Below are 27518 nucleotides of genomic sequence, written 5' to 3' on the forward strand. Positions count from 1 at the left end.
ATATTTAACAAGTATTCGTTATGGGAAGTGGAGAATTCTGAGGCCCTAGTTAAGGTGAGCAAGACATACTGTACCCTTTTTTGTCTTTTTTTTTTTAAGAGTTTATTTATTCATGGGAGACACAGAGGCAGAGGCAGACACAGGCAGAGGGAGAATGCAGGCTCCCTGCAAGGATCCCGATGTAGGACTCCATCCCAGGCCCCCAGGATCATACCCTGGGCTGAAGGGAGGCGCTCAACCACTTGAGCCACCCAGGTGGCCGTTGTCATTGTTTAAAAAAAAAAAATGGTTCATCGGTCCATCTGTCTACTTCTATAAATACAATCTGCACTATGTTTCTTTTTATTTTTGTTAGTGACCCAGGACCTTCCTGTTCCTTTAAGGTCACCATTACGAATATTTGCTCTTATCCTAGACAATTCTTAAAATCTCAAAGCTGTCCTTTGGGTGCTCTAAAGCCAACTGTCTACCAGGCATCACATGTTCCCAAGATTTCTCCATCTGTATGCCCTGATGTCATCTCAAAATGTGATCATCCTGGAGCAGAAGGCATCTTTCCCAGCTGCCTTATTCGCCCTTAGGGGCACATTTTAGCTTTGAAGTGACCCCATACCATATAGCACAGTTTTCCGCACACAGCAAGCACAAAATAAATGTTTGATCTGACTTGAATTCTCACACTTCTCTATCAACCATAGTCCAATGAGCCTCTCTGCAAATCTAACTTTCTGAAAAGGTGGCAGAGTGACAAAGTAGGGTGACCTCCAAGGGGGACTGGCCCGAGAAAGCAGTGGCCAGGAGAGGACGAGAAACATCTGACATGTAGATGAGCAGCATTACAAGCTAGCAGAATTATCTTCTAAAGCAGACAAGTCATTCAAAGCAAATTGCTTTAAATGCTCAGGCCCAAGATTTAAAAAAAAAAAAAAAAAAGTGCAACCTCAAAGAAAACAAGTTAAAGGGAAAACAAAAGAACCCAGGGGAAAAACCATTCTCTATGACTCATTCAGAAAATATTTACTGAGCACTTATTATGTGCCACCAGCTGCCAAAACATAGTGACAATCAAAAAACAACTCCTGCCTGGCAGGAGCTCACCTTGATGGCCTCAGCACTTACCTTGAAATGCCCCACATACACATTTAAATTCTCCAGGTGCTCCTAACTGGATACCTTAGCCAGTTGTACCAAGTCTCTGGAGATCTGTTCCAGATGCGGGGGTCCAGAAATGCCTCTGTGAACAGGTTACAGCTCAGATGAGAACAAAAAAAATAATAATTAAAATATAAAATAATAAAATAAAATAAATAAAATAAGCCAGAGAAAAAGCCTTCCAGGCACTGACCACAGCCACTGCCAAGACTCCAAGCCAAACAAACCCAGCTGTCCTCCCAGAGGTCAACATAAATCCATACAGCCTGCCAGGCCTCCTGGATTTCTCTCTCCCCCTCATTCTTGCCCTTGTCCCGCCAGTTCCCATCCTAAATTTCTCTGATACCTTGAACCAAACATTCATACACTCAGCAGAATAATCCTTCTCAAAACAAGCCTGTTTTGGTCAGAAGAAAATGACAGACTACCTCATAAAGTCATTATTAAGAACCTACTGTTTCTTAGGCACTATTCTAGATTCTGAGGATACAGCACTATATAAAACAGGCAAGGCCTGCTGTTCCGATGAAGCTTACCTTTCAGTGGGAGAAGAAAAGAAATGATTTAGCCAAACAAATTTCAGATCACAGATATGATGAAGAAAATAAACAAGGTGGAATAAAAAAAGTAAAATGGTGATGAAATAGCACCTGGGTTTGGGGGGGGAGGGGAGGGAGGGGGGATGATATGTTTTCTATTGGGTGGTCAGGGAAGGCCTGAATGACCTGGAGCAGCCATATAATACTTGGGGGAGGAGAACATTCCAGGAGGAGAAAAGAGCAAGTGCAAGGGGAGGTAAAGAGGCTGGTATGTTCCAGGATCACAAAGGAGGCAAGGGCGGCAACAGCACAGCAGTGGAGAGTAATGAAAGGGGATTTCTGGAAAGCAGGTGGGGGCCCGATCATCTACAGCAAAGTAGATTAAGATCAATTGTACCGTGGTTCTAGGAGCAAAGAGAAACCACTGAAAAAGTATAAACAAGGACTCAGTGAAAATTAGTTTTCCATATGAAAAATAACAGGACCTTGGATTCCCAACTTACACCATAAATGAAAATCAATTTCAGGGGCACCTGGATGGCTCAGTCGGTTAAGCATCTGCCTTTGGCTTAGATCATGATCCCAGGGTCCTGGGATGGAGCCCCATGTTAGGGGATCAGCTCAGCAGGGAACCTGCTTCCCCTCTGCCCCTCCCCCTACATGTGTGCATGCTCTCTCTCTCTCTGTCAGATAAATAAATAAAATCTTTCAACAAATAAAATAAATTTCAGATTGATTAGAGATAAAAACAGAGTAGTACAAACTTGCAACTTATCACATGTAATTCTACATCCACTTCATTGTATTGGTCTATTTAATCTCCAAAACAACCCCATGAGTTAAATACCTTTAAATATTCTTATTTGCACAAATTATCAAACTAAAGCACAGGATAGTAAACGAAGTTAGTTGCCCAGCTGTTAGCGGCCGAGATGGAATCTGAATTCAGGTCGCTGCATTGTAAGCCTGAGTTTTGTTTTGTTTTTTAAAGATGTTATTTATTTATTTGAAAGAGGGAGCATGAGCAAGGGGGAGAGAGAGAAGCAGGCTCCCCACTAAGCAGGGAGCCGGATGTGAGGCTCGATCCTAGGACCCTGGGATCATGACCTGAGATGCTTAACGGACTGAGCCACCAGGCGCCCCTAGGTCCCTGGGATCGTGCCTGAGATGCTTAACGGACTGAGCCACCCAGGTGCCCCTAGGCCTGAGTACTTAATCATCATTGTGTTCCGGGAGATTTTATTATGGTTTAGAACCAAAGGATGTCTTGAGCAATGCACAAAAAGCACAAATCATAAAGAAATATGGATATATTTGACTTCATACGTTTACACAATTTCTTTATAAAAATTTAAACATATGCATCAGGGTAAGAAGCAACACGTAAGGACACTAGTATGTTTTGTTCACTGCCACAACCTCATTCACCTCCAAGTGTGTTTGCACATAGTAGGAGCTCAGTAAACAGACGTGCAAAGGATGGATGACGGACGGGTGGAGGTTTATGTGGGGACGACGTACCAGGCTCTAGGCTATGTGCTGCCAACACAAATGTGAGTCGGACAGATGTCCCTCTGTCCCCTTGGGCACCCAAACTTCTGGGTGATACAGGTGACATCTGCAGGGCCAATGGCAGACTGAGAGGCTTCAGGCCGAGCCACTTGGAGTTCGAACTAGAGGCTGCTAAGACCTGAGGCCAGAGACCAGTTTGGATGTGATAAGGGCTTGACCAGGGCAGAGGGAATAGGAAAAAGATGCTAATTCGACATAAGTAAATAGTAGAACAGAAGGGATCTGGCAACTGATAAGACGTAGGGGATTAGAGGCCCGGAGATGAAAAGGTGACTCTTGGGTTTCTGGATAGATGATAATATTGATGAACTACAAATAGAGAAGGAGAGGGAATAAAGCAGGGTAAATAAGGATTTTGGTTTGAGCTTAGACTATCTGCCTCTCCATTTCCACAAAGGTCATATAATATTCGCCCATTTCCTATTGGTTTCATACTTATTCAATAATCCTGCTTTGAGCTTCTTGGTGAAGTTTACTATATAATATCATGTACCAAGCTAGGAGGGTAGAGGGAGGAAGGAGATGTAAACTCTCCACTTATACTGAATTGGAAAACTATGGAGTTTCCACTGGACCATGATTAACCAGACGTGAGCCAAATCGGTGGGTCCTTCCACATGGGAATTCGCTGCAAACCCATAGCTACCTTCACACACTTCGTTTACATTGACCCCAGTCCCAGTAAGTGTCACGTTATATTATGATCACAGCCAATGCTGGACGAAAGCTCTGCAAATGCTCGAATGAAGACTAGCCTAGGGGGGCAGCCCAGGTGGCTCAGTGGTTTAGTGCCACCTTCAGCCCAGGGCCTGATCCTGGAGACCCAGGATCGAGTCCCACGTCGGGCTCCCTGCATGGAGCCTGCTTCTCCCTCTGCCTGTGTCTCTGCTTCTCTGTCTCTCTCTCTCTCTCTCATGAATAAATAAATAAAATCTTAAAAAAAAAAAAAAAGGAAGAAGAATAGCCTAGGAACTGAACAGAGACTCAGTGAAGGAGAGCCGGCCAGCAGTTCGAGGGAAGAAAGAACGCAGGGGGAATTAAATTCTCTCTCCTGATCAGTCCAGTAACACAATTAAAATTTTTTACATTGACGTAAAAATAATTTTCCTGCAAAAAACAAAAAACAAAAAAACAAAAAAAAAACATATTCCCCACTTTCTCCTTGTATTCATTACTCATTAATTACCGGGAAGCTTTTGAAAATGACACATTTTTGGTTCCGAGATTCTTGTTGTCAATTACAATTATTATTAGCATTTTTTTCCTCCATGGTATTCAATCCCCTGGTGCTTCTCACTTCATTCTTTTTCAGAACTAGTTGGATCCAGTGACCTTCAATTGTCCCCAGTGTCTTTCACTTGCTTATCATCTACATCTTGTTAAATGAGGGAGGATAAAACTAACAGATTGACTGTTTCCTTGAGAAAATGTTAAATATTCATATCCCTTGGCACCAGTGGTTTCCCACTGAGTCCTGGAATAAAGCAGCCATGTGTATTGTGGGCTCTGCTTTCACTCTGCTTTCTCAACCAAATGCCCCTCTCTTCTTGCTTTTCCGATGCCCCCCACACTCAAGACCTTCCAACCACACCGTGGAGACGTCAACTGAGGTCATGCTCTCTTAAACAAAATGGCGCCCATACATGGTGGAAAGTCTAAGGTTGATCCCAAGAGATCTGTAGGGTGCCGGGAGCCTTGGGTGTGCTGGGGTCTTGGTACTTGTCAAACCAAGCATCTTGCTGTCTTCTGGCTCTTCCAACTGTTCTCCTTCCTCTTCTAGGGTGCCCCAGACCCCACCGTTAGAATGTCCTTCAAAATTGCTCACACAAAGCATTTATGGAGGTAACAGACCGTGCTGCAGGTCAAAGTTGGAACTGAATATGAAGCATCTCGGGTGAATGGTGGACCCTGACCCCCCGATGTTCTTCCTCTGAACACACTTGCCTTCCATTCTCCTCATTCCAACCCTAAACCTAACCCTAACCCTAACCCTTACCCTAACCCTTACCCTAACCCTAACCCTGCTGTACAGGTCTGCTCTCCTCTCCCCGCTGAGTCCCAGACCTTCCCTTGCATATTCTGATACCAATGAACAGCCTCCTAGACACAAAAGATCATCCACTCAGTAGCCTTAGTTAGAAGCAGTAGCTTGAAAGTTTCACTCCTTTCCTTCCACAAAACAGCCACAAAAACATGACATCAAAGTACGTCATTTAACCAACCCGCTAGATCTTTCTTCGCTTTAAACAAAAAAAACAAAAAACAAAACAACAAAAAAATCCAGATTTCACCACATGACCCTGGTAGTAAATATTTAAAATTCTGTTTAATTCAGATGTGTCTCTGTGTTCCTCTGGACATAGTTCGTTCCTTTCCCCTGTACCGATGACACCTGGCCAGCTGAGCCCCAGCCTCCACTCCCTCTTTCATTCGCCCACCAGATAGTAACTAATCTTTCAATGTGCCAGGCACTCCATTTCCCTCTAAAAACAATAGGCCTGGGTAGCCTGGGCGGCTCAGCGGTTTAGCGCTGCCTTCAGCCCAGGGCGTGATCCTAGAGACCCAGGATCGAGTCCCACATCGGGCTCCCTGCATGGAGCCTGCTTCTCCCTCTGCCTGTGTCTCTGCCTCTGTCTCTGTGTGTGTCTCTCATGAATAAAAAAATAAAATCTTTAAAAAATAATAATAAAATAAAATAAAAATAAAAACAGTAGGCCTGCAGTTGAAGAGAGTGGGGGGTTTGTGTCTGCATCCAAGTCAGTTTTGAGAAACTAAATACCATTATGTGTGTCTGGAACTGCTGATGAGGTAAGAGCTCCACCATGACCAGATTAGTCCAGAGTCTGGGTTACCCTACCAACTCCCCCGGAATCCTGCAGGCTTCGCAGAGGGAGCCAGAAGGCATCTGAGCTCACCTGTACATCTGCCTCCTCTTGCAGATGAAGACAGGAGGCACAGGATTCCCCCTTCTGAGTTCCACTTAGTGACTCAACTGGGATGCAAGCTGGCAGGGGCTGCAGGAAGAGGGGGGGAGGTGCAGTGTGGGCAGCGGGATGGCTACAGGCTGCTGGTGCCAAACACCAGCACTTGAATCAGAGTAGTGCCACTCATGCAGGTTCACTGGCCACTCTGCCTGCCTCAGTCTGCCCATCTGGGATATGGGACAGTGCTCACCTCATGGGATTACATGAAATCACACGGATGACAGTGCCTGACCTACTCTCACATTGAGTGTCCTTAGTTCCTTCCTTCAGAGACCCTGTCGTGTCTACACCCGGGGAAAGAAAAGGTGCCCATTATCCTTGTCCTGACTCTTAACGTCCTCTTGTGTCCCCTGCGCAGGGCCTGCAGAAGCTCCCCCCCCCCCCCACACACACACACATGCACGCAATGACCTTGACCCCCGGGGCACGGGCCACCCAGCCTGCCCACCAGCGCCGACAGTGCTGCCAGCCACGGGTCCACGAGGGGCCCTCGGCTAACTACGAGGTCTGGCCTCGGGTCCCCGTAGCCACCTGCCACATCGCCCTCCTCGTCAGGGCCTGCGGGCCCGGGTACGACGCCAGACGCCGCACCGGAGACGCTTCCTGTCTGGCTTTAATTAATGTCTTTGTTTCACTTGAAAAGACATCTTTAGTTGTCTGATCCACACTGTGTTTTGGCTGCGGTACAAGGCTCCGGCTCCGCTGCAGCAACGGCTGCCTTCCCCTGAGCAGGAGGGAGGAGGGGGAGGAGGAGGAGGAGGAGGAGGAGGAGGAGGAGGAGGAGGAGGAGGAGGAGGGAGGAGGAGGAAGGAGGAGGGAGGAGGAGGGAGGAGGGAGGGGAGAAGCGCCCGCGCCTCGGCCTGCGGCCCACGGGCGGTCCCACGCGGCTCCCGGGCTCCCCTTAAAGACTGTGTTGACTTATTCATGAGACACAGAGAGAGAGAGAGACAGAGACAGAGAGAGGCAGAGACCCAGGCAGAGGGAGAAGCAGGCTCCACGCAGGGAGCCCGACGTGGGACTCGATCCCGGGTCTCCAGGGTCACGCCCTGAGCCGAATCAGGCGGCGCTCAACCGCTGAGCCCCCCGGGCTGCCCTGATTCTGGGCTCTTGATGTGCTTAGAAATATTTTAAAAATGAACTGGGGGCAGCCCCGTTGGCTCAGCGGTTGAGCGCCACCTGATTCAGCCCAGGGCGTGACCCTGGAGACCCGGGATCGAGTCCCACGTCGGGCTCCCTGCATGGAGCCTGCTTCTCCCTCTGCCTGTGTGTGTGTGTGTGTGTGTGTGTGTGTGTGTGTGTGTGTGTGTCTTTCTCATTCTGTGTGTGTGTGTCTCATGAATAAATAAATAAATCGGGGATCCCTGGGTGGCTCAGCGGTTTAGCGCTGCCTTGGGCCCAGGGTGTGACCTTAGAGACCCGGGATCGAGTCCCGCATCGGGCTCCCTGCATGGGGCCTGCTTCTCCCTCTGCCCGTGTCTCGGCCTCTCTCCTTCTCTCTCTCTATCATGAATAAATAAATAAAATCTTTAAAATAATAAATAAATAAATAAATAAATAAATAAATAAATAAAATATTTTAAAAATAAAAAAAGAACTGGCAGGGGACAATACTGAGATACTCCCTCCGCAACACGGAGTCACTCGGCCTATCCACGCGGGGCGCAGCTCTGATTAAACAGCGCTGGCGAGGAGGAGAAAGAGCTCGTGGGCGCTTCAGGAAGACGCGCCAGGCCGAGCCACTAGGGCGGTCCTGGAAACGGCGGGGAGCGGGACCCTGCCCAGTGCCCAGGGCGGAATGATCAGTTCCGGACACAAGGCCACCACCTGGCGAGCATTCAATAAATACTGGTAAAATAAAATAAAATTAAAATTAAATAAAATTAAAATAAAATAATAAAATATAAAAATATAAAATGAAATGAAAATATAAAATAAAAAATAAAGATGTAAAATGAAATGAAATAAAAATATAAAATAAAAATATAAAATGAAATAAAAAATAAAAATATAAAATGAAATAAAAATATAAGAATAAAAATATAAAATAAAATACTGTGTGGAGATTCCTCAAAGAGTTTAAAATAGATCTGCCCTAGACCCAGCAATTGCACTGCTGGGGATTTACACCAAAGATAGAGATGCAGTGAAACACGGGAACACCTGCACCCTGATGTTTAGAGCAGCAATGTGCACAATAGCCAGACTGTGGAAGGAGCCTCGGTGTCCATGGAAAGATGAATGGATAAAGAAGATGTGGTCTATGTATCCAATGGAATATTCCTCAGCCATTAGAAACGACAAATACCCACCATTTGCTTCGACGTGGATGGAACTGGAGGGTATTATGCTGAGTGAAGTTAAGTCAATCAGAGAAGGACAAACATTATATGGTCTCATTCATTTGGGGAATATAAAAAATAGTGAAAGGGAATGAAGGGAAAGGAGAGAAAATGAGTAAAAATATCAGTGAGGGTGACAAAACATGAGAGACACCTAACTCTGGGAAACAAACAAGGGGTAGTGGAAGGGGAGGTGGGTGGAGGGTTGGGGTGACTGGGTGATGGGCACTGAGGGGGGCACTTGACGGGATGAGCACTGGGTGTTATGCTACATGTTGGCAAATTGAATTCTGATAAAAAAAATTTAAAAATATATAAAATAAAATAAAATTAAAAATGGATGGATGGATGGATATGACCTTGTCACGTTTAGCCATCTTTGTTTGTGATCCCACCTTGTAAAGACTCTTTAAAACTCGAGCTAGATTCCTCGCCCCTGTAACTGAGCCCACTATTTCCTAACCTGTGTGTCAACCAGCAGCTAATTCTCCCCCAACCTCCCAAGCAGCCTCCCCTCCCGATGGGAGCTCTCTGCTGGGCTCACCAGCCAGAGAAGCAGGGAGCCTCTTCCTTCCCTTTACCTCGCCCCACACGTGCTTCTCCTGCCCTCACCTCGGCTTGCCACTTCGGGCCCCTCCAGGGCTTTGGGGGGCGAGTGAAAGCCTGGCAAAAGCGGGTGGGCAAAAAGGAAAGAGAAAGAGACATCTTTAACCCAGCTGTCCCAGCACTGTGTCCCGGCAGGCCTCCAGATGTAGCCCTTCCAGGGACTTCCAGAGAAGGCCAAAGGGGACGTGTGTAGTGCACTGGTAGCAACCGCGTGTCCTGGCCCCATTCCTGCCCCTGGGGCCTACCCCACAGCCTCACACTGGCTGTATTTGGTCAGGGTCTAATCTGGAAGACAGAACCCATTATTTTATAAGATGGAATTTAAGGGACTTGATTATGCTATGGAGCCGCTGGGAAGCCAGCAGGGGTTGGTGGGAAGCTCTAGAGAGTATCAATGGCAGGAAAGGCACTACCATCTCTGGGCTGGAGGGAAAAAGGGAGAAGCAGAATTATTAGAGCCCAGAGGCTGGGCACCTGGTAGAAAGAAGCAAGAGCCCTGGCAAATCTGGGGGTGCAGGTGCTTCACTGAGCCACCACAGAAGGGCTGTGGCCGTTGCCTAATAGGACATCCAAAGCAGAGAGACACATTCTAGCTCCTTCCTTCCTCCTACCCTCCAATCTCCTGCCAGTATGTCCCATTGGCTAACCCCAGCCAGAAACTAACAGACAAAGGAGTTCAAAAGAGGAAAAAGTAGCTATTCTGTTTTTCTACACTCCATACTGGGACAACCACCGAACCAGAGCCGTGCGGCCTGGCCCTCTGGCTCCTCTCTGACCAGCAAGCGTGTGCTTATTCCAGCCTCAGCCGGAGACACACAAAGAGTGCCCCTCCAAAGCCAGATCTTTTCTTCCCAAGTGGCTGGATTTTTTTTTAATTTTACTGATTTATTTGAAAGAGAAAGAGAGAGATACAAAGAGCCAGAGAGCACAAGCAGGGGGAGGGTGCAGAGGGAGAAGGAGAAGCAGACTCCCCGCTGAACAGGGAGCTGACTCGGGGCTCCATCCAGGACCCTGGGATCATGGCCTGAGCGGATGGCAGATGCTTGACCAACTGAGCCACCCAGGCTCCCCCTCTGACCAAAATTTCATCTTATTTTCTCACTCTGGACCTTTGTGATGGTGAAATTTAGTACAAGGATTTCCCTTTCTGGTTCTACAGACAATACACACACACACACACACACACACACACACACACACACACACACCCAGAGAACGAAGCAGTTTGGCTAATCTCTGCCACTGAGCACGGACCAGAAGGATCACTACCTACACACAAGATGAGCCGGATGGGCTCCATGGGTTTGCAGGCAAACATCACAACTGCAAGTGCACCACCCTCCTCCCAGAGCGATGGTCCCTCCATGCTCTTCTCCACACCCGCTCTTTCCACACAGCCTTAGCTGGGAAGCAGCCAGAAGCTTGTGTCTGCACCATTAAGACCAATCAGAAATTGGCTGAAACATTCCACCTTGGTTGGCGTTCAGATTGGCAGCATCTAGGATGTTATAGCAGGATGGCCTTCTCGAGAAATCAAAGTGACTCTTAAAAATCCCATTTTCTGGGCAGCCCAGGTGGCTCAGTGGTTTAGGGTCACCTTTAGCCCAGGGTGTGATCCTGGAGACCCGGGATCGAGTCCCACATCGGGCTACCTGCACAAAGCCTGCTTCTCCCTCTGCCTGTGTCTCTGCCTCTCTCTCTGTGTATCTTTCATGAATAAATAAATAAAATCTTTTTTTTAAAAATCCCATTTTCTAACTTACTCTATAAGTCAGGACCCTACTTGGATCACCTGTCTAAACGGACGTGGCGTGCCTCTCGTGGAGTAAGTTAGCAAACCAAAAAGTAGCCCAGAGGAGGGCAAGGGAGCCAGAGAGGAAAGCCGAGGTAGCCGGATCAGAAGACATTTGTCATTTTTTGGGCCATCTAGGCAGCCAGCCATCCCCCAACCCTCCCCAACAACACACACACACACACACACACAACACCCCCACCACTGCCACACACTTATTGGAAATCTGTTCCTCCTCATGGGAGATTTCTCAGCGTGAAGAGTGGGCTACACAGGAGGCCAAGTCGTGGGGGCTGCATTCTTCCTCTCCAGCTAAGGGAAGGGTGTCTGAGCAATCAGATGGCCCCCCCAGGGCTCTGGCTCCCCCGCTACTAACACAAAGACTGAGGTCAGGTGCTCTGCAGAAGCAAGTGTGACACAATGTCCTGGACATTTCTATGGCATCCCCTTGTCTGTGCTCCTAGCTCTGGGGCCTCCCAGGGTCCCCTCGCTTCCTGGCGGGTCCTCCCAGCCCAGGCTCTAGCCCCCAGCCACTCAGCATCCTCAAGATCCTCCCAAGGCCGAATCCGCTCCTCTGGATCGCCACCAAGAGTCCTGAGGGACACAGTAGGGATCCAGTCCTCCCTCCATTCTTCCCACCAGCAAGGTTAAAAGGCATTGAAGCTAAAACCTGCTGTGTTTCTTTTGAAAACCCACCCCAGGAATTTCAGAGTCTCCGGGTTCTTGGGACCCACAGAGTTGTTCACTGAAGCATTTGCTCCAGCCCTCTGTAGTTTGCTGAAATGATGGCACTCAGCAGTAGCCCTTCTACACTCACCAAGGTCTTTTAAATCATGTGGTTGATTTACCTTAAAGCCACTATTTAAATAAGGTGGAAACAACCCCCACTGCCTTGTCATAGAGTCAGAGAAGTTGTATAGAGAACTTTCCAGGTGATCCACTCCAACAGCCCCATTTTACAAACTCAGAAAAACACTCCTGGTTGGGCAAAGTAAGGAAATTCTGTACGAAGACAGAGCCTTTGTTCCAAAGTTATTCAGGCCTTAAACCAGGATTAAAAATCAATTTCCTTTTCTCCACACTGTGGGGTGTGTCTCGAGCTTACTTAGATTAAGTTTTTCTAAGAATTCTAGGGATAAATTACTGAAAATATGAGCCACAGCCACTGGTCATCTGTCACTCCCAGGGCTTTGTATTTACAGCCTCTGTCCCCGGAACCTCCATCGTGTCCCCTGCCCCCCCAGTCTGGCCCAGTCTCCACACAACCGTAGCACCCACCCCTCTGAATCATTTCCTCTAAATCGGGTCAGATTGCTCCTCTGTTCCTGTAGCTCACATCTGTGGTAGGCAAAATGCTAGCCCACCAAAATGTCCACACCCTAACCCCCCAAACCTTTAAATCTTGTAGGACTTTAGATTCCAAGGGGGCAGGGGGTTAAAACTTGCAGCTGATATTAAAGCTGTCCATCAGCTGACCCTGAAATGAGGAGATCATTCTGGATAATTCAGATAGGACCAGTGTAACCAGAAGAGCCCTTAAAAGGGGGATCCCTGGGTGGCTCAGCGGTTCAGCGCCGCCTTCGGCCCAGGGCATGATCCTGGAGTCCCAGGATTGAGTCCCACGTCAGGCTCCCTGCATGGAGCCTGCTTCTCCCTCTGCCTGTGTCTCTGCCTCTCTCTCTCTCTATGTCTATCATGAATAAATAAATAAAAATCTTTAAAAAAAAAAAAAGCCCTTAAAAGTAGAGGAAGAAAGCAGTAGGCACAGAGAGAGATGACAACGCTCAGCTGCCTGCTTTGAGCATGAAGGAACCACAAACAAAAGAATGCATGTGGCTTCTGGAAGAGGCAAAAAATCAGTGGGGTGTGGGGGGTGAGCAGTGGGAGGGTGGGGTTTCCCCTTCTAGAACCCCCAGAAGGGAACACCGGCAACTCTGCAGACAACTTGACTTTTGCCCAGCGAGACCCACGCAGGCCTCTGACCACCAGAACTGCTGGATGCTGAATTTGGGCTCAGGTAATAGGTGCCAAGGGCACTACAATACTATTACGCATCCCACGCAAGACCTTCAACGATGACACTCTGCTTACCATTCCGGCTTCAACCACCCCCACTGCCCTGCAGACCCCCCAGGCTGGACTGCATACTCCCGTCCCCCACAGGATCACCTGCCCCATTTGCTCACCCAGCTAGTTCCTATCTGCAGGCATTCAAGACCTGCCACCCCCAAATCTGCCACCTTGGTGTATTATTTTTGAGTTAAAGGTCCCTAAAAAAACAGCAGGTGCAAGGAGGACCCTCTGCCCTTCCTTTTTCTTCTTAAAAGCAGGAGATAGAATTCGCATGTGAACAGTGCCCGGCCTGTATCTGGAGAAAGAACAGTCTCATCATCCCTGTCAGAGACAGGGAGCGGAGGCTAGGACATCTGCACCTACAGCCCTGATTCGAATAACTTCCCTTCCGTTTCTGGTCCCCCCTCCCTTCGTGTACTTTAGTTACTTTGCCATGCTTGCGGCTCTTTGTTCCACCTGCTGTAGAAGCACTTGGGCCTGGCCGCTGCTTGACTCTTCATTTTTCTGGTGAGGCTCCCATGAACATGTAAATAAAATTCATATCCTTTTTTCCTGTTAATCTGTCTTAAGTCAGTCCCAGTTGGAGCCCCTAGGGCCCCTAGCCCCTAGGGGGGTGGAGGAAAATTTTGCCACCCAACTCTGACGTCACCTGTGGGAAGCCCTCCTTGATTCCCCAGGATAGGCTTGCTCATCCCACAGAACCCTGTGCTCACCTGAGTTTTGGCACTTATCGCCCTGTATGATTGTAATTATTTTCTCCTCCCCTTAGTGAAACCGCAATCAGACCCCAGTCCTAGTACAATGAATGGATGTCGAAGCAATAGCTTAATATATAATAATATATTTGATATTTATAAACCCCATGAAGACAGATAATTTTGTCTGTTTTATTTGCTCCTGAACCCCCAGCACAAATGCTCCCTAAAACAATGCCTGGCTTACAGTACGCTTTCAATATTTTTTAAATTAATAAGGGAAAAAATTAATAAGGGAATAAATGACCAAATGAACAGAAAATCTGGACAGAGCCTCAGACACAACATTAAAATGACCAGAGGGTGGGGTATGGGGGTGGCACAGTTGGTTAAGCATCTTGACTCTTGGCTTTGGCTCAGGTGGTGATCTCAGGGTGGTAGGATCAAGCCCCGCATGGGACTCTGTGCTCAGGGTGGAGTCTCCTTGAGATTCTCTCTCCTTATCCATGTGTTCGTTCTCTCTCTCTCTCTCTCTCTCTCTCCCCCTCTCTCAAATAAAGAAATCTTTTTAAAAAATTTTTTTAAATGACCAGAGGGAACAAGGAGTTTCCCTTATACAACACTCTGAGAGCAGCTCTTCCTCTTAGATTTACTAGACTAGTAAATCTAAGATTCTGTAACTGTGCAATTGCCTTACATCTTACACTAACAAACTATCTCCAAAATTGCAAATGTGTACATTTTCCAATAGGGCTATGAAGCTAAAAGGTGAGCTAGGAAGAGGCAGCCTGGGTTGCTATATGTGAATTCCAAAATATTAGTTGGAGTTCCCTGGCCCAGGAGCTATAGGTGAAGTCATCTTGACCCCTTATTCCATGCCCTGAAGAGATCTGAAATCTGCCAAACTTTTTCTTTTATTTTCATGACCACTGTTGGCTCTGACTCATGCCTCTGCAATTGACTATGACAAAACAACAACAAAAGTCTGTATTTTTTTAAAGGTTTTTTGGTTTTTGTTTTTTTGAGTAATCTCTACAGCCAACCCGGGGCTCAAACTCACAACCCTGAGATCAAGAGTCGTATGCTCTTCTGACTGAGCCAGTCAGGCACCCCCGCTATTTTTTAATATAATAGACTTCACTTAGGCATTTGTGGTATCTGTGTGTGTGTCAGTTGGATAGTGGTAGAGTGGGTTGGAAAGGGAGAAGAGAGGTGTGCAGTATCTGCCAGCTACTTAACCTCAAGTAGTTTTTAGTCCTACTATCTCATTAAAGCCTCATTAAATTAAATTTCATCTCTCTCTCTCTCTCACACACACACACACACACACACACTCCACATTACCACAGAAACAAAATGAAATTCCCATCTTTGTCTTTTTACTTGTGGTTACCTTGTATCCCAAATGGTTTACCAAGGATTATCTGTCTTCAAAGGTTTTAGTGAAAGAGCCCTTTTAGAGTCTTTACAGCAGATAAGGATCTTGCCTCTTATCAGTGTCTCCATTCCAAAAACTCATAATCCTTGAACCAAATGTGACTAATCAGTTGGCTCTTTAGCTTAAGGACTTTCCCAAGAGGCTTCATGGGTTACGTGCACCCAGCCCTGCCATGGGACCTCTGTAGACCTCTAGATGTGCTGAGCCTTCAACGTCACCAGCTGTCTCCTGCCTGAAACCTCGATTACAAACGTGTAAGGCTGAACATTCATCTAACACATTTTCTAATACATTTCAAACAAATAAAACCTACCACAACAAATACGTACATTTAGGAAGGTTATAGGATGGGGTGTCTGGGTGGCTCTGTTGGTTAAGTGTCTGACTCTTGATCTCTGCTCAGGTGATAATCTCAAGGTCGTGAGTTCAAACCCTGTTGTTGGGCTCCACATCACAAAAAAAGGTAGTAGGACACTAGGTGGATACTCAAAGTCAATAGTATTGCTACATACAACCAATGAAAAATTGGAAAATAAAATTTTAAGAAATGTTATTTTCAGTAGCATAAATAACATGAAATGTTTAGGAATAAACTTAACAAAATATATATGAGACGTATAAGCCAAAAGCTTCAAAGCATTCATCAGTGAAATTAAAGACCCAAATCAATGGACTAATATTCGGTGTTCCTGGATCAGAAGACTCAATATTTCTAAGATGTAAATTGTCCACAAGTTGATTTATAGATTTAATCCCACCCCTGACAAAACCCCCAACAGGATTTTTTTGTAGAAACTGATGAGCTGATTCTAAAATTCACACCCCAAATCAAAGAACCTCAAATAGCCAATTTTATTTTTTTAAAAAGAATAAAATGGGAGGATTTACACTCCCTGATTTCAAGAAATATTGTAAAACTATAGTAGTCAAGACTGTGGCACTAGTGCAAGGATAAATCTCAAGATCAACAGTTCAATTTTTTTTTTAATTTATTTTATGATAGTCACAGAGAGAGAGAGAGAGGCAGAGACATAGGCAGAGGGAGAAGCAGGCTCCTTGCATCGGGAGCCTGATGTGAGATTTGATCCTGGGTCTCCAGGATCGCGCCCTGGGCCAAAGGCAGACGCCAAACCGCTACGCCACCCAGGGATCCCAAGATCAACAGTTCAAAACAGAAACAAAGACACATGTAGGGTCAACTGATTTTTACCAAAGATCCCAAGGTAATTTAATGGAGAGAGGAGAGTCTTTTCAATAACCAATGCTAGGATAGCTGGGTAATCTTATGGGGGGGAAAATGAGTTTTAAATTAAGCACAAGAATTAACTCAAAGTAGACCAGAGATACAAGTGTAAAAGCCAACACTCTAAACTCTGAAAAGAAAACCAGAGAAAATATTTTTTTTATTTTTTATTTAATTTTTTAAATATTTTTTTTCTTTATTTATTTATGATAGTCACACAGAGAGAGACAGAGAGGCCGAGACACAGGCAGAGGGAGAAGCAGGCTCCATGCACCGGGAGGCCGACGTAAGTCTCCAGGATCGCGCCCTGGGCCAAAGGCAGGCGCCAAACCGCTGGGCCACCCAGGGATCCCGAAAATATTTTTTTTAGATTTTATTTATTTATTCATGAGAAACAGAGAGAGAGAGAGGCAGAGCAAGAAGCAGCCTCCACGCAGGGAGCCCGATGTGGGACTCGATCCTGGGTCTCCAGGATCACGCCCTAGACTGAAGTCAGCACTAAACCGCTGAGCTACCACCAGGGCTGCCCAAAACCAGAGGAAAATCTATGAGATCCTAGAGTAAGCAAAAGTGAGCACTTACATCAGAATTCATTCAACATCATTCTTAAACTACAGGCATTAGATTTTATGTAAATTTTACTTCGAGAAAGTTGCCCCCAAAATGTATCCAAATTTGGAACTTAAACAGGTAACATTCTGCTTTCCTTTTCCTTCTTTCCCTCTAATTTAATCTCACTTGCCTTCATTTTAGTCTTGACCTCAGAGTATTCGCTCTTGCACCTAAAATGTTCTGCTGCTACTCTGGGCAGGAAGGTTATTTCTCATCATTCAGCTTCAGTTCAGGTGGGATCTCCAGAGATATTTTCCCCTAGCTCTCCTAGGTAGTCCTTTCTATGTCTACACCTCACTCTTGCCATTATTAGTCATGCTCTATCCTGTTTCTGTTTATTTTCTTAATAAAAGAAGAACTGCTGCCAATGAGAAAAAAAAAGTGGTTTATTTAGTTTATATGAGTCATCAACCACTGGAATGTGAACAGCACAAGGACAGGGACTGTCTCTTTACCATTCTATTTCTAGCACCTACAACAGTGCCTGGTAGGAATTTCACAATTTTTAAAAAATGAATGAATAAATGGATGTTAGCTAGACATTTTTCCAGGGTGAGATTTCTCTTTTAGGAAAATCTGATTGATTTCAGATCAATGGGGGTGTTACTCTACCTACTATGCTATAAATTTCCTTTAGATCCCACCAATGACCTGCTTTCTCGTATAAAATCCATCATGTTAATATCCTACTCAATCCTGTCTTGATCTGGAAACCTTCCGTGTTGGTGATTTGCCTTCTTTGTTTCCCTATCTACATGCAAGTCAGAATCAAGTCTTTCCTTGTGCCCTAATACAAATGCATCAAGAGGAAGCTTCTCTGAGACCTTTTAAAAAAAACTCCAAGATGACAACTGCATTTTCTATTTACCCTGGAACTAAAACCGTCCAAGATTTTCAAACATTTATAAAGCCCTGGTCTTCTCTTCCAACCCCCGAGAGTTTTATTAAAACAGGTTGTGCTTGTCTAACATCCTCTCTATTAACGATTTCTACCGTTTCCAACTTATTTGGGAGGACTCATTTACATTTCCTTTGCGTTTTACTTTGGGAAAAAAGGACCCTCCCTAATGAATTTGTAGGGCTCTATTCCTACTACTCTATTAATGTAGTAGCATCTGAATTAAAGAAAAAAAATATATATGAGACTCATCTAAAAGTACATATGATTTTGAAAAAACTTGTCTCACCCAAGTGAGAGAATTTAAATGTAAAGTGAAGTTTGGATGATGCTACAATTGTAAAATAAAGATGAATATCTTGGAACCAAAGTTCTTCAGATAGAGTTTATCTTCTTACATGAGCTCCAAGCCATACTGCAGGCATAGAGGACAAGAATATGAAAATTTCTTCCATTTAAAAAAAATCCAGGGAAAGAGGGAATAGTTATTTCACTCTAGACCTGAAAGAGCTACATGAGCTTCAAAAGAAACATCAAATAAATATTTGAAAGCACACTAAGGGTTGCAAACCAAGAACTTTAACCCTAGAAAAAGCAAAAGCAGATTTCTGTGAGTGAAATATCAAGATAATATTATTTTTTCTCATAATAATAGTGAGGCTGTCAGACTATCATCTGATCCAAATTTATGGTTAATTCCTAAAGAAGCCAGAAAGAAAAGACCTTCATGATTAATATTCAAAGGAAATAAAAGAGTCAGGTGGGCTCTGGTGTGCATCCCTGTAATTGCTTACATTGCTGTGAAGCAGCTTAGCAATTCTATAACCGATGAAAGAGATATTTTATGCTAGATCTAGTCATTTCATTCACTTTATTTTTAGTCCCAGTAATGTGACATGTACTGTCTAGGGCCTATCAGAAGGGTCTTGTAAAAAGTTAAAAGGCTCTGCTCCCTAGGACAAAATCTCCGCAAAAGAAATGCATAATGCATGAGTCACTGGGTAGCAAAAGAATTTATAAACAAAAGAGCAACACGGAAACTTGAGGAAGACAGAGATTCACTATTCTCCCATACAGGGATAAGATGGCACCTGTATACTTGAGTACCCACCACAAATTTCAGGAAGTTATTCCTAAAAGGAAAATCAGGATATTTTACCAGAAGGGGAAATGGACGCTGGACATGCAAAAGCAATAGCCCCATGCCTAGACCCCTAGCCCCTGAGTTCTTTTTTTTTTTTTTTCTAGCCCCTGAGTTCTGCTCATCTGGTTGGATCTGCTCATCTACCCAATGGCTGGTCATTGAGAATTGGGATTGATTACTCTGGTATCCCTCAAACACTGTGTCAGGGAAGTAACAATGGATCTCAACTTTTACTATTCCTGGAATCCTTTCAAGATTAGAATTTTTGGCGGGAAAGGGATTAAAAGTTCAAAACGACACTAAACAAGTTAGCAATAAAGCAACACAGCCACTATTCCAGCTTAACAATGTCTCACAGGGTCTATAAAACAACCCTCTCAGAGTCACTAGTAGTTAGGTGTCTAACCACACTGTCTCTTCTACTCTTGAAGTAGCACTTTGTGTGTTTTAGTAAACATTCAATCTGTGGCTCTCTCCTTTTGCCTCCTGCTAGTGGAGCTGAACTCTGCTCTATATTGTGCCCTGCTCAGCGTTCCATCTGAAACATTTATTATAATACCAAATATATTCATTAGAAATAGGATTATACTCTACACCTTGACCCTAATGACAGCAAAACCATGTAAACTATCTCTAATCTATATGGTCCAATACAGCTTTTGCCTATCTACTCCTATCTACTTTAGGATTTCAATATGTATGATGTGTTATATGAAGGAAAAAGGAGTTTTACTGATCAAATATATTGGAGAAATACAGTATTGAACAAAATTAAACTAATTTCTATTCTGCAGAGACTTTGACATGCCAATGTGCATACAAATCTCCAAGATGTAATTATCAGTGCTTACCAGAGTTATTTGGCCATGAAATCCTTTGACTTACAAAAATATCTTAGGGCCAGTGTAACATGGAAAATACTTTGGCCTTCTCACTCTTCCCAGTCCTTATGCTGCCATGATGCTCAGGCCTCCAGCCACATATCCCCCTCTTCCTTCTTCTTTCCTACCTCCTTTGTACCTTGGTGATATTGCCTATCGGGTTTCCCATGCTCTAACCACAATAAGCTTGCCATTTCCTAAAACATCTATGTACATTAAAAAAAAATAAAAGCCTCCACTTGGAATATGCTGTACTTACATTTCTGCCTTGGGAACCTTACTAGCTCTCCTAGGGGAAAAAAATTTATCACTGCCTCCTCTGTACTCCTTCTGCAATTAAAGTGTGTGTTTATTACTATAATTATATTTTGTTATAATTATTTATTTGTATGTCTTTTTCTCCACTGTATTTAGAACTACCCATAGGTAGATAATATATATCATCTATATATGTATTCCCAGTGCCTAGCACAGTGCTGACTGTAGCAGAAGAAAACATTCTGAATTTAATTCATTTGAGAAATCATGCAAATCCATTTGCAGAAAAAAATAAGCTAGAGGATAATACCATTAAGCATGCTTGATATGGGTGTGTTCAATATAATGTAATGGTTGGTTTGTTGACTCATTAACTTATTTGAAGATTATTATTCAGTGAACCTATGTTTTGTGCAGGGTGCTCCAGAGGCATGCAAAGTGTAATTGAGCATAATTACAATCTCAAAGCTTTGAGCAAGTCAGAAAACTACATATCGTCGTTGACACTTGGTTGCTTATATCCAATCCATCATCAAGGATCATTCATTTTATGTATTTCTCAACTCTGACACTTCTCCATCACCCCTGCTACCTCTCTTGTCCAAGGAACCAGCCTCTCTCACCTGGACTACTATAATCACCTGGTTTCCCCATGACCACTCTAACCCCATCCAATCCCTTTTCCACACAGCCGCAGAAAGATCTTTTCAAAATGCCAATCTGAGTTTGTGACTCTACTGCTCAAAACCTTTCAATGGCCCCCCATAGCCCTTAGCTTAAAGACAAAAAGTCATTAAACTATCTGCAAGGTCTTGAAACTATCCTGCAAATGGCCAATTTCATCTTGTAGCATTGGCCCCTTGCTACCCACATCCTAGCTGAACTGCCTTTCTTTATATCCATCAAACCTATGCTTATTCTACTTGGAATGACCTTCCTTCTCACTGTATACTTCCATAATTCCTTATCTTTTAGAATTAAACCCCAGCATTTCTTCCTTAAGGAACATGCCTAACCTCCACCTCAAGTCTAGGTCAATATTTTGTTAATTTGTCCTCAGTAGAACCATGTTTCTTTCTCTCATAGCAGATAATTTAGTTTATAATTATACTTTTATATGATTGTATGGCTAATATCCATTTCATTTAATTATAAGCTTCATGAAAGCATTTTTGAGGGGGTAGGGGGTGTGTTTTTCATTGTATACTCAGCATCTAGTATAAGCAATATGTATAACAATATAAGTAATATAACATAAAAATAAAAGGGCACCATCCAAAAAGTTCATTAAAATGCTAACTGGGATCAGAAGAAGAAGAGGTGGGGCACCTGAGTGGTGCAGTTGGTTGAGCACCTGACTCTTAGTTTCAGCTCAGGTCATGATGTCAGGGTCATGAGATCAAGCCCTGGATTGGGCTCTGTGCTCAGCACAGAGTCTGCTTGAGTTTCTCTCTCCCTTTCCCTCTGCCCCTCCCACTCGTGCTCTCTCTCTAAAATAAATAAAATGTTTAAAAAAAAGTGGAAGACATTTCATGTAGCTAAAGGGATCAGTCAAGACTCTGTGACAATGGGAGTCTACTTGGCTTCACACTGGAGTCACCTGGAGAATACTAAAACATACTGATGGAGGTACTCAAGAAATTAAACGCAGAATTATCATATAATTCACCAATTCTATTTCTGGGTATATACACACACAAAAATTGAAAGTGGGGATTTGAACAAATATTTGCGCACTAATGTTTGTGGCTTGTGGCTGCATATTTACAATAGCTGAAAGGTAAAAACAACCTGTATCTATCAACAGATGAATAAACAAGATGTGAAATATTGTTCACCCTTAAAAAGGAAGGAAAATCTTGCAACAAAGATGAAACTGAAAGATATTATATTAGATAAAACAAAGCAGCCATGAATGGACAAATATTTTATGATTCTAATTATATGAGGTACCTAGAATAGCAATTCCTAGAAACAGAAGGTAGAATAGTGGTTACCAAGGATTGAGGAGGGAGTTATAGGACATCAGAAAGTAGTCACGTGAACCAGAAAACTGGGGGTATGAGGGAAAGTGTACTCATACCCACACATGCCCAGACTATATGCATCAGCAACTTACATAAGGATAACATTTAGCTCAAGAGAATAGAACTGAGAGTTCGGGGGTGGTGGGGGAAACCCTCAAATATACAGTCAGTTGATTTTTGACAAGGACACCAAGACAATGCAGTGAGGAAAGAATAATTGTTTCAACAAATGGTGCTGAAACAATTGGGCATCAACATATGAAAGAGTAAAATTGGACCCCTACCTCACTCCATATACAAAATTCAACTCGACGCTCTTAGAATAAACCATAGATATAAATCATTATGACTCTGGATTAGATAGTGGTTTCTTTAAAATGACACAAAAGCATAAGCAACAAAATAAAAAATAGGTAAGTTGAACTTTATCAAAATTAAAACCTTTCATGCTTTGAAGGACACCATCAAGAAAGTAAAAAGGCAACCTCAAATTGGAGAAATTTTTTTAAAATCATGTATCTGATAAGGGATTTGTATCTAAAATATATAAATATAACTCATTAAGAATTATTAAAAAATTACCCAATTTTTAAAATAAGCAAAAATCTAAATACATATTTGGGCAAAGAAGATTTATGAATGTCCAAAAAAAAGCATATGAAAGAATGCTCAGTATCATCAGCAATCAGAGAAATGCAAATTAAACCTGTAAAAACATACTACTTCACACACAGGAGGATGTCTCTAATTTTAAAAATAGATAATAGAAGACTACTGGGGATGATGGCAGAGTAGGAGGGTCCTAGGCTCACTTCATCCTAAATACACAGGCAAAGGGAACCATCACAAACTCCTGGACTAAAGGAAAAAGCGGCTCAGCCACAACAGTAGGATGTATGCAACACACATAGGAGACACCCCTGAAATGTCATGCTCTGATAAACAGGTGACATTGCACTGCAGGGCACTACAGGATCTCTCTTCAAAAAAGGCCACTACTTTTAAGACCAGGAGATATAGCTGAGTTTCCTAACACAGAGAAACAGACAGGAAGTTAGACAACATGAGAAGACAGAAGAATATTTCCCAAATGATAGAACAGGACAAAATCACAGCAAGAGAGCTAAATGAAACAGAGATTAAGTAACATGCCTGATAGAGAATTTAAAGTAATGATCAAAAATAAATAAATAAATAAAGTAATAAAGTAATGATCATAAAGATATTCACTGGACTTGAGAAGAGCGGGGGAACCTCAATAAGACTCTCAACAAAGTAATAGAAAACATAAAAAAAAAAACAATCAGAGATGACAAATTCAATGGCTGAAATTAAAAATACACTATAGGGAGGGGTGCCTGGGTGGCTCAGTTGCTTTAAGAAACTGGGTTTTGGTTTTGGGTCAGGTCATGACCTCATGTTTGTGGGATCCAGTCCTGTGTCAGGCTCTGTGCTGAGCATGGAGTCTGCTTCAGAAGTTTCTCTCTGTCCCTCCCTCTGCTTGCATGCTCTCTCTCTCTCTCAAATTAATTAATTTAAAAATACACTAGAGAGTATAAGTAGTACACCAGAGAAAGTGGAAGAATGGATCTGTGACCTGGAGGACAGAGTAATGGAAATCAATAATCTGAACAAGAGAGAGAAAAAATAATAATAAATGAAAGTAAATAAATGAAAAAAACAAGTATAATAACATTTGAATTATAGGGATCCCAGAAGAAGAGAGAGAAATGAAGGCAGAAAATTTATTTGAAGAAATAATAGCTGAAAACTTCCCAAATCTGGGGAAGGAAATAGAAATCCAGACCCAGGAAGTACAGAGAGTTCCCAATGAAATCAATCCAAAGAGGCCCACACCAAGACATATAGTAATTAAAATGGCAATAAGTAGTGATAAATAGAGAATTTTAAAAACAACAAGAGAAAAAAAAGTTATATACAAGGAAATCCCTTAAGGCTATCTCTGGGTTTTTCATCAGAAATTTTGCAGGCCAGAAGAGAGTGGCATGATATACTCTGAGTGCTGAAGGAGAAAAAAAACCTGCAGCCAGGAATATGCTACCCAGCAAGGCTATCATTCAGAATAGAAGGAGAGAGAGCTTTCCAGACAAACAAAAGTTAAAGGAATTCATGGCCAGTTAAATCAGCCCAATAAGAAATGTTAAAGGGGTGAAAAAGAGAGACCATAAGCAGGATTAAGAAAAGTAGAAGCACAAGAGCAGTAAAATTAAGTATATTTATACAAATTAGTCAAAGAACTCATAAAATAAAAAGATATAAAGTATGACAACACATACCTAAAAATATTGTAGGGTAGAAAAGCAAACCTCAAGAGCTTTTAGAATGAGTTCAAACTTAAGTAACCATCAACTTATATAGGTTCCTTATGCATAAGATGTTACATAATAAACCTAATGGTTACCTCAGATCAAAAACAGTAATGGATATACAAAAAATAAAGGGAAAGAAATCCAAGTATATAACTAAACAAAGCCAGCAAACCACAAGAAGAAAGCAAAAGAAAGGAATAGAGAACTATAAAAGCAATCATAAAACAAGTAACAAAATGGCAATAAGTGCACACCTATCAATAATTACTTTGAATGCAAATGGGCTAAACATTCCAGTCAAAAGACATAGGGTGACAGAATGCATTAAAAAACAAGACCCCCCCCCACAAAAAAAAAAGAAAGACCCATCCATATGCTGCCTACAAGAGACTCATTTCAGAAGTAAAGACACATGCAGATTGAAAGTGAAGGGATGGAAAAGCATTTACCAAGCAAATGGATGTAAAACAAAAACCAAGATAGCAATATTTATATCAGACAAAAGACTTCAAAACAAAGATGGTGATAAAAGAAAAAAGGACACTATATAATAATAATATAGGGGATAATCCAACAAGAAGACATAACAATTGTAAATACTATGCACCCAACAGGGAAGCAGCCAAATACATAAAACAGTTAACAACAAACATAAAGGAACTAATCAATAGTAATACAATAATAGTGGAGGATTTAACACTCCACTTACAGCAATGGACAGATCATCCAAACAGAAAATTAACAGGGAAACAGTGGCTGTGAATGACACATTGAACTAGATGGATTCATAAGATATATTCAGAACATTACACCCTAAAACAAGAGAATACACATTATTTTCAAGTGTACATGGAACATTCTTCCTAGTGGATCACATATTGGACCACAAAACAAGTCTGAACAAATTAAAAAAGACGGAAGCAATACCATACATCTTCTCTGACCACAATGCTATGAAACTAGAAGTTAAGCACAAGAAAAAAATCTGGAAAGATTATAAATACATGGAGGTTAAGTAACATGTTACTAACCAATGAATGGGTCAACCAAGAAATCAAAAAGGAAGTCAAAAATACACGGAGACAAATGAAAATTAAAACACAATGGTCTAAAATCTTTGGGATGCAGCAAAAGCAGTTCTAAGAGGAAGTTTCATAGCAATACAGGCTTACCTCAAGAAGCAAGAAAAATCTCAAATAAACAACCTAATGTTACACCTAAAGGTGCTAGAAAAAGAAAAACAAAACCCCAAACCAGTAGAAAGGAGGAAATAGATGCAAAATAAAATAAATAAAACAGAAACTTAAAAAAAATCATTAGAAACCAGATCAATGAAACCAGAAGCTGGTTCTTTGAATCAACAAAATTGATAAACTTTTGGCCAGATTCACCACAAAGAGACAGAGAGAGGACTCAAAATCAGAAATGACAGAGGAGAAATGCTAACCAATGCCCTAGAAATACAAAGGATTACAAGAGAATATTATGAAAAATTATATGCCAACAAATTGGGCAACCTAGAAGAAATGGATAAATACCTAGAAACATGTAACCTCCTAAACTTAAATCAAGAATAAATAGAAAATTTGAATGGATGAGATTACCAGCAATGAAATAGAATCCATAATCCAAAAACTCCCAACAAACAAAAGTCCAGGACCAAATGGCTCCATAGATGAATTCTATCAAACATTTTTTAAAAGAATTAATACGTATTCTTCTCAAACTATTCAAAAAAATGGAATAGGAAGGAAAGCTTCCAAGTTCTATGAGGCTAGCCTTACACTGATTCCAAACCAGAAAAATGATACTACAAAAAAAGAGAACTACAGGCCAATAGCTCTGATTAACATAAATGCAAAAATCTTCCATGAAATATTAGCAGACAAAAATCCAACAATATATTAAAAAATATTCACCACAATCAAGTGAAATTTATTCCTGGGTTATAAGGGTGATTCAATATTCATAAATCAATCAACATGATACATCAACAGAAAGGATGAAAACTGTATGATCATTGCAACAGATGTAGAAAAAGTTTTACAAAGTACATCTATTTATGGTAAAAACCTTCAATAAAGTAGGTTTAGAGGGAATGTACCTCAACATAATAAAGGCTACATCTGAAAAATCCACAGCTAAAATCATACACCATAGTGAAAAACAGAGCTTTTCCCATAATATCAGGAACAAGATAAGGATGTCCATTCTCACCAATTTTATTTAACTTGGTAGTGGAAGTCCTAGCCACAGCAATCAACAAGAAAAAGATATAAAATGCATCTAAGTTGGCAAGGAAGAAGTAAAACTTGCACTATATGAAGATAATCTGATATTATATATAGAAAACCCTAAAGACTCCACAAAAAAACTACTAGAATGTATATATATGAATTCAGTAAGATTACAGGATATAAAATCAATATAAAGGAATTTGTCATATTTTTATATGCTAATAATGAAATAATAGGGGAGGAAATTAAGAAAATAGTCCCACTTATAATTATGTCAAAATTAATAAAATACCTAGGAATAAACTTAATCAAAGAGGTGAAAGACCTGTACTCTGAGAACTGTAAAACTTTGATGAAAGAAAGTGAAGACAACACAAATGAAAAGATATTCCATGTTCATGGATTGAGAGAACAAATATTGTTAAAACGTCCATACTACATAAATCAATCTACAGATTTAATGCGATCCCTATCACAATACCAACAGCATTTTGATAGAACTAGAACAAATAATCGTATAATTTGTATAGAACCAAAAAGACCCTACAGAGCCACCACAACCTTTAAAAAGAAGAATGAAGCTGGAGGTATCACAATCCCAGATTTTGAGATACTCAAAAAAGCTATAGTAATCAAAACAATATGATACTGGCACAAAAACAGATCAATGGAACAGAACAGAGAGCCCAGAAGTAAGT

At 42.3% G+C, this 27518-nt stretch overlaps 1 long non-coding RNA gene across 4 annotated transcripts in view; it reads right to left on the reverse strand.

Moving 5' to 3' along the window:
• LOC121498652 overlaps positions 1–27518 on the reverse strand; it is a 66118-nt gene that overhangs the window by 6057 nt on the left and 32543 nt on the right. For 3 of the 4 annotated variants that reach the window (XR_005989849.1, XR_005989846.1, XR_005989848.1), the window contains exon 2: positions 1120–1251. This is a non-coding gene — a long non-coding RNA (uncharacterized LOC121498652). The remainder of the gene's footprint in view (positions 1–1119; positions 1252–27518) is intronic. The other variant, XR_005989847.1, reaches the window with a different exon arrangement.

This window comes from Vulpes lagopus, chromosome 9 (genome assembly GCF_018345385.1).
Source record: "Vulpes lagopus strain Blue_001 chromosome 9, ASM1834538v1, whole genome shotgun sequence".
NCBI lineage: Eukaryota > Metazoa > Chordata > Mammalia > Carnivora > Canidae > Vulpes > Vulpes lagopus.